Source organism: Gossypium raimondii, chromosome 12 (genome assembly GCF_025698545.1).
Source record: "Gossypium raimondii isolate GPD5lz chromosome 12, ASM2569854v1, whole genome shotgun sequence".
Lineage (NCBI taxonomy): Eukaryota > Viridiplantae > Streptophyta > Magnoliopsida > Malvales > Malvaceae > Gossypium > Gossypium raimondii.
In genome coordinates, this window is record NC_068576.1 from 45568684 (window position 1) to 45582378 (window position 13695).

A 13695-nucleotide genomic window follows, 5' to 3' on the forward strand; every position below is an offset into this window, starting at 1 on the left:
TAAAATTGTAATGTTTTGCAGTGATTGTTGAGCCTCTGAAGGTTTTATAGGAAGAAAAAGGCTTCAAAGGTGGGCCACTGTCCGCAACAAGTGTAACAGTTTCAGAGCTTATAACATCAGAAATCAAACATTTTTAATAATGTGGAGTGTCACTAAACGTGTCTATCAAAAGGCTTTACATCAGATACATGATCTTGTGACACGTATGGATGTATGTATGTATGCATACATGGTGAGATTAAATGTGTGAGCATGCCACAGAAATTTCAGAATCGTGTACTTTAATCTGTTGTCCGATGTAAAAAAAAAAATTGAGGAATAAAGTTGGAAGTCAATTTCATAAGAAAATTTTCATTAGTTGAAAACTCCTGCAGGGAGAACTGGATTTGTGCCTGATGACGCAAAGTAGTGCACTTTAAAAGATTAACCACTAACTAAATTATAGTTCCCGTGACTAATTTTATTAACAATTAGATGACTCATCCAGCACTTCAATTCAGTCATTTTCATAGTTTGATATCTCAATTAGGATGAGTAGTTGTTAGGAAAAGTTATCTCCCAATCTTAATAGTTTATTTGCGTTGCCATGAATTGCTTTATATCTGATAAGTTATGGAACAAAAAACCTTGAAGACATCGACTGAAGAACACTGCAATGTACGCGTGGGATAGTTCAGTGCTTCATAAATGGTTAATCAGTTTTGTTATTCTTTCATCACATATCATTGACCGGCACGTTTGCCACCGATCTAAGTGCCAAAAGTATACCTTTTCCAAGTAATGTTATTAATTTATATGTCAAGGAAGAACTGGCAGCATCTTTAATCATCAGTTCACAGTCAGCTGTGTTGTTGATGATTAAATTAAGTACATTGCTCTAATCTTTTATATCCTTTGAGGCCCACCTTCCAACATGATAAGGGAGAGATTTATCAATGGCTTATTATATAAATCGACTCTTCAAGTATTAATCAACTATGTCGAGTACCACTTATTGGCTTAATTTTGCTTAATGATCGTGATGGAGAACCCATTTACGTATTTATCCTTACAACTTTCATGTCTCCGTACGAATGCCTATCATATTTGGATGAATCCTTAAGGTTTGGAGATTTCCATTCCATTTATAGGAGTTGAAATGGCAAATTGGCTGTACATCCATGATTTCGCCTTCTTCCTGTCCGGGAACATTGAAGGTTCTAAATTTACTTAAAATTATTTTGCCATTTTTTTCGATATTCATAATAATTTATTGAATAATATTTGCAGTCATGACCAAAGTTATCCAATGGATATTTAAATCTATTCATATTTGAAAATCTAGTTCTCCCCAAAGTGCTGCTACAGTTAAACCAGCAATTCCAATAATTTAAAATGGTCTTACAAAGGTAGCTATGCCATTCAATATGGATAGAATTCTAATATATTGCGGTTTAGACGGCTTTTCGATTGCTTCGATATTGTTATAATAAAAAAATTATATAAGGTATTGGTGTTTTAAGAAAATAGAGAATTGTTGTAGGATGTTTGTCTTATAAGTAGTTGAGTTCTTTTATATCCTTATTTCATGTGCTCATGTACTTGAGGGAGGTGTTTATATACAAGGTTCGACCACTTCTTTCTATAGGTACAGGTCGTAGTAGTGACAGGTAGTAGAGTGATGTCTAAGTTTGAAGGTGATGGATTGATAGGAATTGTGAAGTGTTATTCTTTATTTAAGATTAAGCTCCTGGTGAGATTGAGTTTCGTCGAATAATCTAGCAAGTTTTGGAAGTTCTAGCAAGGCTTGAAGAAACGTCAAAGCGTCATAATTCCAATCATTGTTCCTTGTGTTAATTGATTTTAGACCTACTTCATATCTTTGATTGAGGTTTGAAATAGTAGCATTTCTTTGTCATCGTTGCTTTTCTCCGAGAGTCATTTCAGTTCACACTTAAATATTTATAAATAGGATTTCTTTGTAAATTCAAAAACTTTTATTTGCTTCTACTTTTTCACATGTGATCTTTTTTCTCATCTCTTATTTTTTGAAATGGTTGTCGATTTTTTGAAATTTCGAGTAGAATACTTCAGTAGCAATTGAGGAATGATCATGTTCCACTACCGAGATAGAAATGACAACCATGTTGAAACTACGATGTCTCAACCTTGTGACATTGGCTTCGCAATTCTGCTAAATTCCCTTGCATATGCATCCCTTCACCTACACAAAATAATCCCACAATAAACTTGTATTAAGATGAGCAAAACACTCATTAACCCAAAACACTAAAAATAACATTAAAACAACTAATTTTACTTCTAAATAATGAAAAGGTTAATGTGCACTATTTTGCATAGCCGACTTGGATTGATTGATAGGATCGGTTGAATTGAAAATTGGTTGGGTACTAGTCCAGAATAAGGAGTTGGATCTATTAACTTTTAAACTTTTATAATGGTTAGATATTTTACTTAGGTGCATATTTTTTTACATGTCTTACTTAGATATAGCTATAGTATTTTGATTATTGATATAAATTCTAGACAAATTATTAACAGTTAATCTGCTTAGTTATGTATGATGGATTAAGAGATCTGTGCTGGAGGGAAGACAGTTGAGGTAAGTTTTTGAAGTGACTTTCTATGTGCCAAAGGAATTTCAGTCATCACTGTGTTAGACCACTTTCTTGCCATATTTGAAAGTTGACAACTTTTTAAACAAAATCTTTAGACTATGATCGATGTTGATATTGTGGATGTATCAAACCCATTACTGATGATCAATTCATTTAGGGAAACGCATCTTGAAAATTGGTCCGTATCAGATCAAGCAATTGGATCCCTTTGTAGAGATTGGATTGGTAGCATTGAAGTCATATATCCAAAACAATCCATTTTACTTTGGTCTTTATTACTATATTGCATTTAGCTATTTTAGCTACGATTTAATAGGGATTGGGTTGTAATTGATCTCTAGTATGTTAGCAAGTCTCGAATATATTTGGGAGACTTGTATAGGTCTTTTACTAAGTATTGAGAGCATTTATTAGTTTATTGAGGAATGTTTTTATGAGTGCATTTGAGACACTAAACTAGTTTGTAGTTTGGTTTTACAACCTAAGAGTAAGGTTGTTATATCAAAGTGTGATAGAACTAAGGTCACTTATTGTATTGCGATCAAAGATAATGGATTCATCTCATAGAGTTAAGTTCCATAGACGTAAGAAAATCGAATTGTATAAATAATTTCTTATCCACTGTTTTTATTGTGTTTTGCACAGTTTTTTTAACATACTAATAACCGATTAACAACCGATTTAGATCAACCAAATAAATGTCATATAGGTGCCACTACTTTCAATCATGGTACGAGTCTCTTGGAAGTCTTTGACCAAACAACCTAAGAAATCCCCCCATGCTATTAAAATCGGCCTTCTTTAAAAATACAATGCAATATTACGGTTTCATTGTTTATATTATTATGATAAATCAAAATCAAGCTTGCAATTAATCTCGTAGAATTGTCACCTTCACGTGTACTGAATGTGCACATAAACAACCCAGCCTTTTTTTCCTTTTCTTCCCACATTTTGCAGTGATTGCTTTCAAATAGGATAAACTCATCACCATCTTTCCTCTTCTCTACTAAACCCTAAAATTCTTGACCAAAGGGTTGTTGTCAATGACATATAGGCTGTTTGTTTTTGTAATAATAAAGGTGGATGTTACATTTAGAATATTACTGTAACTCGCATGCTTAATATCTAGCTTTCAAATAGCTTTATTAAGGTCTTAATCAACTAACAATGTGGGAACTAAAGTTAATGTAGGTACTTTGATTGATTGCATATTCATTATTATCTTTTTGGTTATGGCTCTCAAAGTCTATATTACTTGACTTTTCATTTTTTTTAAATTACACGTATCTGACACGTATTCAAACATAAATATAAGAATATAATTATTTAAATATATAAAAAATTTGTGGAAATTAATCAACATTATATTTACTTTGAATCTGAATAATTGCACAATGATCCATTGTTAGATTTTTGTTGAAAAGAATATGATATAGGAAAATCATAAAGTCACATTGTTGGTGAAGTTGGAACCGGTAGACGTGTGAGGGTGATCAATCTCTATCCATAGGAGTATGGATGAATAATGAAGCTCCACATGTCCTTGTCTTTAATGGAGAGACCTAAGTTCTTCTTGCTAATAGATAGGCCTCAGCTTGCTTGGTGATCTCATTGTCGTATAATTCCTTTAACCAAATCAGATTTAAGAAGCTGATACATGCACATCTTCTTAATTCGAATTCCTATAGGAATGATAAAGGGGATTCTCCAAGTAGCCTGAGCCACACAACTCACTAATGCAAATACATAAGCAATACACTTATAATATCTGTACTAGGGGATAAGTATAAGATACAAATATGAGAAAGATCATCTCTCTAGGGTTGTGTATTAGATACAAATTATATATATATATATATTTAAAAGTACAGCTCACAAGCAAGGACTTTGTGGAGATATGCGATGTTTTACTAATGACCACTACTTTGAAGCTAAACAAAAAAGTGGCGAAAGCACGTCAGGATCAAAATTTCGGTGTCTCCATTAGTAAGTAAACTGCATCATGGGACTACTCATAGGGTTAACTAAACCATGGTTTATTTACACTCGAATTAGAGTTATTGAAAATTTTCAATATTAAATAAAAGTAAATCAGACTTATTATGAGCTAATTTAATAAAATAGTAAAATACTTAAAACAATTATTAAGTTGTTGGCTAAGTTACCTTACACGTGCGAGAAAGATACAGGAAACAGTTATCTATAGAGGCTCATTTACGGAGTATGCCAAAGCCACTTACAAAGAGACAAAGCCAGGTAATAATGAGTGCATCTTCGAGTGAAGGTTGAGACACTTGATGGTTACAAAACTAACTATAAATACGACTAAGGCAAGCGTACCTATCGAACAATAGTATAGTTATAGTGAGTAAGGAATATCGTATCCACGAGGACTAAAAATACTAGTAATTACCGTTTTTTTATTATTTAGCCGACACATTTGACTGATTGTTTTTAATCTAAAATTTTAAAACTAATCTAACTAAGAACGCAACAGAGAATGAAATAGGAAAATAATCGAAGATAACCAATGAGATAGACAATACCCAGGAAAAAAAATCCACCTAGACTTCACCTATTATTATGAATCTGAATTAAATGATATATTCACTTGTGTCTCGATCCGTAGAAATCCCTAACTTATATTAATATCTCTTTCGAGAGTAAGAACAATTGACTCTAGGTTGATTAATTGAAATCTCTTTCTAATTAAAACCCCTATCGTTGCATTAACTCTATATATGGATTCCCCTATCAGATTTGACTCTAATTCGGTAGATTTATGTCGTCCTATTTCTAGGATTGCATGCAACTCCACTCAATTATGCTAGATCTACTCTTAAATAGGGACTTTTGCTCCACTGAAATAAGCACATTAAACATGAATTAATATCCCAAAAATATTAAAACACAAAATAAACATACATAATTGAGAACAATAATCAAGTATTTATCGCGTAAAAACAGAAATTAAATAATAAGATTCATCATAGGTTTCATCCTCCTTAGGTATCTAGGGAATTTAGTTCATAATCCAGACTAGAAACATCTCAAGGTTAGGATAACCACAAGACATAAAGAAACTCAATAAAACTTCAAAAGAGATTAAATGGAGATCTTTGATCTTAAGGGAGATCCGCTTCCAAGTTGATTCCGATGGCGTTCTTCAAGTGTTTTCTTCAATCTTCTCTGATTGCCCCATGAGGTCGTCTTCTAATTGATATTTATAGACTTTAGAATGCTCAGAAAGCCTAAAAATTGAGTTTTTCCGCGTATTTTGGAAGCAGGGTGCGAAATCGACACGGGCTGACACATAGGCGTATGGCCAGCCCGTGTGGAAATGCCTAGGCCGTGTGGACCCCGAAAACAACTCTATTTGTCTGATTTTGGCTCGTTTTTTACTCCTTTCGCTCCTAAATGCTCTCATAATTATAGGAACATGAATTTAAAGGATTAGGAGCATCAAATTCACTAATTTGCATAATTAATCATCCAAAAACGCATTAAGAATGAGATTAAAATATGTTACTTTTGCAGTTTATCAAATATCCCCACACTTAAGCGTTTGCTTGTCCTCAAGCAAAATCCTCAACTCCCGTTAAAATTAATATTTCTCAACTTGAAATTCCCATTAATAATGTCTCAAAATAATTCACAAATAGTCATGCATTGACAATTCAACCAAAAGAGCGCTAAAGTCTCAAATAGTCCAAGCTAACATTTTTAAATACGAAAACGTAGGTGTATCTCCTTATTTAAGTAGTTACCTTTAATTCAAGATTTACAAGAATCGACATCCTCACTAAATATTCACTCAAATCACTCAAAGTGTTTAAGGTTCACGAATAAGCACTCAATAGTCAAACAAGAAAAGCCATTACCATAGGCTTGCATGAAAATCAAACCTCCACCACTATAAAATGAGATGATACACAAATCAAAAGGTCTTTAAGAGGTTGTAGTGGGGCTTAGGTTAAGGGTGTGGAGAAAGGCCAAAAAATATGGTTAAAATCAAGATTGAATTGATAAATTACCAAACTAGAAAAATCACAAATGCTGAATTAAAAACAAGTATGCTGAATTAAAAACAAGTGCATAAATCAAGAACTATTCAAGAATAAGAAAACAAACTTCTTTTCAAAATATGAATTTAACTGTTCAAGCTTAATCATAGAGCTAAAATAATAATCAATATATGTATTTTTTTATTTTTTTAACAATAAGAAATAATTCAGTAAATTAAACAAAAGAGCATAGTTAGACAACTAACCAAATCAAATCTCGACAAAAAGGGAGTCAATAAAACGGAAAAATTCTCAAAGAATAAAAAAAGAGTTATCAGTTAACATTGATGGGTAAATTAAGAAACGGTGTGTTAGGCTCAACAGGGTTCACTAAGGGTTAATTAAAAAGGTAGGGTTTTATGGGGTAAGTGGGTTAAAACCTAAGTGTCTTTATCATCTCAGTATATCAAATCAAAAGTGTGGTCTCGACATGTATAATTGAAGCAAGTTCTAGAATAACAAATCAAATTGATGCACTCATAAACAACAATAAAATGAGCAAAATGAATGTATGCTCTAAAGGCTCAAAATCTCACAACAATTTATGGTTTTTGATGTTAAACATGCAAATCTCAAACTTCAAGGTAATTTCTAAAAAATAGCTTAACATGCTTGATTCTCTCATGTCTTCAAATTTAAATAAACCAATACACAATTATCGGCAAATTAATCTAAAACACATCAACAAAAATTCTGAATCAACAAAAATTCATTCTAATGGAAGTATGAGAAAATTACTTAAATACAATACATAATTCAAGGATTTTCTAATAATTATATAAATAATCTCCCCACACTTAATATGTACATTGTCCTCAATGTACAAACAAATATTATCACAGTATAAGCAGAATATCATAAGAGAGGGAGAAAACTGAAACTACCCTGAATATTGGACAAAATTGCCAGAATGGTGAAAAGCGGAATTGTAGACAAATCTAGATGTAGTGCATGAGTCTGAGCAAACTAATAAGAAAATAAACACAAATAGTAAAGAAGATTAAGGGGTTATAACTTGAGTAGAAACAACCATAAAAATATGGTTCAAAAGATAATAATTAAAAGAAGTACAAGAAAATAAAAAGAAAACAAAACAACTAAAAATAGGAAAAAATATAAAAAAGAAAATAAAAGAAAACAAATAAAATCAATGATCCTCATCGTCGGAGGCATCAGTAGGGTGAGTCGCAGGTGCCGAAGAAGAGATATGGAAGTGCTGACAGATCTGCTGCAATGTCGCGTCAATACTATCGAACCTCTAAAAGTAGTGCTGCTCGAAGTGAGTGAACCGCTCGGAGAGGTCCTCGAATGTAGTAGTAGAAGAAACATGACGGTGACTCGAAGGTGGAGGAGGAGGTGGGTCCGCATGATGGAAAGGAACATCATCAGTGAAGTCTTCAGGTGCATTCTAAGAGTTAGAATGAAATAATCAGTATTGAGGAGGATCCACTCCACGAAGTCGCTCGATCGTCCTTATATGGGTCATGTTCGATATCCCTTGTGAAGACATTTGGTCGGCGAGTGTAAATGCAATGGACTGCTCCGATGTGTCGAGGAGACTAAAATGTCGAGCTAGTTGAGTCACATAAGGGCCTAAACAAATAAGACCCTTCCTGTTGTGGTCTGTCTGATGGCGGAAGGCAAGGGCGATGAAACAGGCTAAATAAAAAATATGCCCGATAGCCATACTCCATAAAAAAACACATCGGTAGTACTGACGACTCTGGTGCTCTCTCTCCTACCGGTCAAAGTATGAGTTAAAAGGGGATGAATATACCATTAAGTCGGAGGGAGAAAAGTCGTCTTCGAGTGACTCGCGTCATAAGATGTTATACTCATCATAAGATCTACCCAACAACTAGATGATGAGTAGTGGATGTGCTGATGTAGGCGGAGGAAGTTCTCGACACTCATAAACTCCTCAGTGTATAGTCCCAAAGCAGCGCCAAACTCAGGGACACACATATGGCGCACCAGCCACCGAGTCGAAAAGTGATGGTGCCTGACTTGTCATGAATCATCATCACATGTTGGAGAGTAAATGTAGAACAGAACTCTAAAGTCAGCTCCGTGTATGTGGGGTCGATGATTGAGAAGAATCGGTCCCACGGGGTTGTGGTAATAAAGGCGCGCACATGATCAGCTAATTGGACTTGCACCAAAGCGGCCTAGTCAATACATCAGCCTAAGCCAAATGGTCGTAGTCGAAGTAGCTAATATAAATCCTCCTGGGAACCCTGAGAAAAGCGGAGGAATGAATGGCGTGTCTCGGTGGAAAAGCCCGAAGAGGAGGTCGCGCTCGGGGTCTTCCGCTTTTTCGAAGCGGGGACGACGACCTTAGATTTGCTGCATGTGTTTGTCATAGTGGCCCTGCAAGAAAAATGACCAAATAATAATTTCAATATTCAAAGCAAGAGTACGAATCGACACAATAGATTAATTTAACTAAGCTCAAAATGAAACGCAAATTCAACTTAAAATTAAAAAATCATGATATCGTACACTAAGCACAAAAAAGCCTATAATTGACTCCAACAATCACAGACAAGTAGCAGTAAGAAGAAGATAATAATACTAAAAAATACAATAATAATAGTAGAAAACAAAACCCTAACGTAATAATAAAGAAATAAAATGAATTATCAAATCCTAGTGTAATTTCAAAAATAACAAAATGACGATAATAATAACCAAAAATAGAATTAAATGATAATCGAATAATAATGACTAAAAATTATAAACCTAAATAAAATGATAGTGAAATGAAAGTAATAAACCTAAGACTAAAAATAATAAACTGAATAACACTAAAGCCAATAAGGAAAAACAAGAAAAATAAAATAAAATAGTAAAAATGTCCAGAACTAAATTAAGAATTAACATAAAATCAAAATTAAAGAAACTAAATAAAAAGAATAAATAAATAATCAGTAAAAATGATACTTAAAAAAATAAAAATAAATAAGGAAAGAAATAATAATAAAAGAACAATGGGAAAAAAGGAGGACCGAAGGCGGTAGGGGCAATAGTCGGGGTAAAGGGTGTGCACGGTGGTTAGGGTGTAAGACTGGTGCCCGACGAGGCTGAGTGAAGGTCGAGGGAGAGGAGAGGGAGGGTGATGTGGTGGTTGGTCGTGGGGGTGGTTCGACGGGAGAAAGAAAGGGAAAGGGAAGAACGAAGTGGCGTGTGCGGCTCGAAGCAAGGAAGAGAGGGGAAATGGGAGAGGTTGTGTGATGAGGGTTTCAACGAGGGAAGAGAAAGAAGAGAGGGATGCGGGGGTAGTGAGTGGTGGCTGGAAATAGGGTGGTTGTAGGGAGCGGCGGCTAGGGTTTGGAAAGTGAATTTTGAAAAAGATGAAGTAAAAACATTAAAAAGGGATTAAGGATTTAAAACGGGTGACACGGTCGTGTGAGGACCATGTTAGGCCACACGGTCCTGTCACACCCTCGTGTACGATAAAAATTACCAACCCAATTTACACACAACCTCGGACACGCCCGTATGTCCAAGTGTTGTATGTGGGCTCCTTCGCTTCTCCCATGTCCGTGTAAGTGCCCACACGCCCATGTGGCTTGACCGTGTCTCACACACAGTCGTGTGTCTTGCCCGTGTAACTCTCTGACTTGATTTAAAATTTTTTTAAAAATTTGTTTCAAGTTTCACACGGCCTAGGACACGCCCATGTGTCCAGGCCGTGTGGACTATTTTAGGCCATGTCTCCAGCGAATTTTTGAGAAATGAAGTCCCAATATTCACACGGCCAAAGACACACCCATGTGTCCAAGCCGTGTGGGTCACACGGCCATATCATCAGGCCGTATAACTCACTGTCGAACCCTTTATCCATGTGGGTCAAAAACACTTTTTTTTTTTAAAAATTAATTAATTTTAAAAATAACATGAAATAAAATTAACAAAATTAGCAGTGTTAACACTTGGGTTGCCTCCCGAGAAGCGCTTATTTAAAGTCTAAGCTCAACTTACCTCGTATTCGCACGATCATGGTGGTTCACGGAGTCGAAACTCCTCTTCTTCGTTATCAATTCTATTATCAAAATAAGGTTTAAGTTAAGTACTATTTACCTTAAATGTGTCACATTTAGAATGAGCTACCTCGATTGTATCTATAGGAAGACATTCAGTACCGTAAAGGGATTTGATCCATTTGTATCAAGCTCTGAAGTGGTAATACATGGATCTATTTTATCTAGTAGTACCTTGTCCCCAATCTTAAATTGGTTTGTTCCATCCACATGCTCATCATGGCATCGCTTTGGCTTTGTATTGTGTATTCTCGGTTTCTCCTTGACATGTGTTCTCCATTCGTCTAGTTCATCAATCTGTGACATTTGTTTTTCATGAGTCATTTTGTTTCTATCACATGGACTGAAACATGGCTCCATTACATTTTTTTGAGGGATTTCTTGCAAAGAAGGTTGAGCCACAAGGTTACTCATATTAACAGAACTTGTATAATCATCTTGATCACTAGATGTCTTAACAGAATCACGAGCTTAGAGAGTAATCGTTTCATCACCTACACGAAGTATTAATTCATCTGTACCAACATCAACAACAGTTCTAGCAGTTGCTAAAAAGGGCCGACCTAGAATCAAAGGTCCATCACTATCCTCATCCATATCTAAAACAAAAAAATCAACTGGGAATATGAATTTATCAATTTTTACAAGTACGTCTTCAATAATACCCCTAGGAAATCTAATGGTTCTATCTACTAATTGAATACTCACCCTAGTTTGTTTGGGTTTCCCAAGACCTAATTGATTAAACATTTTATAAGGCATGACATTAATACTAGCCCCTAAATTAGCCAAAGCATTACTAACATTCAAACTACCAATTAAACAAGGAATAGTAAAACTCCCTAGATCTTTCAATTTGTTGAGTAGTTTATTTTGTAGTATGGCTGAGCAAATTGCATTTAACTCCACAGTCGACGAATCATCTAACTTCTTTTTGTTCGCTAAAAGCTCCTTTAAAAATTTAACAGAATTGGGCATCTGTGAAAGAGCTTTAATAAACGGTAAGTTAATATGTAATTTTTTCAGAAGTTTAAGAAATTTACCAAGATACTCGATGTTTATATTCTTTACCAACCAGTTTTTACTCATTCTGGCTTACCTCAACCTTACCGTTACTTACCACACTTTCTTGCCTCGGTTTTAATTCAAATTCAACTAATCCTTCTTCATCTCGAATAGTAATTGCATGAAGCTACTCTCTTGGGTTAGTTTCGGTATTGCTAGGCAAGCTACTTTGTAGTCTTTCTAAAATTAGCTTAGCAAGCTGACCTATTTGGTTCTCGAGCCCTTGAATCGATGCTTGTTGATTTTTAACCGTTGTTTCAGTATTTAGAAAACGGGTTTCTCACACCAAGATAAACTTTGTTAACATCTCCTCAAGGTTCGGCTTCTTCTCTTACTGGTAAGGTTGTTGTTGGAAGCCTGAAGGGGGTTGTGCTATTTGATTTCCTTGACCACCCCAAGAGAAATTGGGATGGTTCCTCCAACCCGCATTATAGTTATTACTATAAGGGTTATTTTGAGGCCTAGAATTATTACCCATATAATTTATTTGTTCGTTCTCTGTGCTAGGACCGTAGGGTAGACATTCTGGATTGTTCATTCCTCCTCAATTCGTATCGCATTGCATCACCGAATGTACCTGCGTAGAAACATATAAACCGTCCATTTTCTTATTTAAAAGTTCTACCTGATTTGATAACATGGTGATCGCATCTAAGTTAAAAACACTGGCTGCTTTCATCGGCTTTGTCCTCATGACTTGTCACTGATAATTATTCAGTGTCATCTCCTCTATAAACTCATAAGCCACTTCGAGTGTTTTATTGTTAAGCGTTCCACCGGCTGCTGCATCGATCAACTACCTAGTTGAGGGGTTTAAACTGTTATAGAAGGTCTGAACCTGTAGCCATAAAGGTAACCCATGGTGAGGGCACATTCTCAATAAATCCTTGTATCTCTCCCATGCATCATATAAGGTTTCTAAGTCTATTTGAACGAAGGAAGAGATATCATTCCTGAACTTGACTGCCTTAGCCGATGGGAAGTACTTCAGTAGGAATTTCTCGGTCATTTGATCTCATGTAGTGATAGAAACCCGTGGTAAAGAATTCAACCACTATTTAGATTTGTTCCTCAATGAGAAAGAGAATAACCGTAGGTGAATGGCATCGTCAGAAATGCCATTTATCTTGAAAGTATCACAGACATCTAGAAAATTAGCCAAATGAGTATTTGGATCTTCGTCTTGCAAACCATCGAACTGAACAAATTGTTGTATCATCTAATTAGTGTTCGACTTTAGTTCAAAATTATTTGCAGCAATAGTGGGTCTCACAATACTCGATTCATCCCCAATTAGAGTGAGCTTAGCATAATCGTACATAGTACGAAGAACAGAATCTGGATTTGCAGCAACTGCAGGAGGTAGTTGATTATTCTGATTATCACCCATCTCCGCAGTAATAATAATAACGTCCTCTTCCTCGTTTACTATACTCTGTCAACTTTGCCTTGCTTCTCTACAATTTCTGTGAGCTGTACTTTCAATATCACTGTCAAATAATAATGGTCCCGACGGGTTTCTTCTAGTCATAAACTAAAGGTACCTACCAGAAGCAAATAAAAGAAAAATTAGAAAACAAAAATTAAACAAAACACCAAATAAAAATTATAATTGAAATAAAAATGACTAAATTAATAAAAACAAAGTGTTCCTAATATTTTAGTCCCCGGCAACAACGCCAAAAACTTAATGGTCACTAAACTAACTATAAATACGATTAAGGCAAGCGCACCTATCGAACAATAGTATAGTTATGGTGAGTAAGGAATATCGTATCCATGAGGACTAAAAGTACTAGTAATTATCGTTTTTCTATTATTTAGCCGACACATTTGAGTGATTGTTTTTAATCTAAAATTTCTAAACTAATCTAACTAAGAACGCAACAGAGAATGAAATAG

At 35.0% G+C, this 13695-nt stretch overlaps 1 non-coding gene across 1 annotated transcript; it reads left to right on the plus strand.

Moving 5' to 3' along the window:
* Positions 1 to 12647: 12647 nt before the first annotated feature.
* Positions 12648 to 12754, plus strand: LOC128035741 (small nucleolar RNA R71). Its single transcript, XR_008192291.1, has one exon. It is a non-coding gene; the product is annotated as a small nucleolar RNA R71 (small nucleolar RNA).
* The last annotated feature ends 941 nt before the right edge of the window (positions 12755 to 13695 follow it).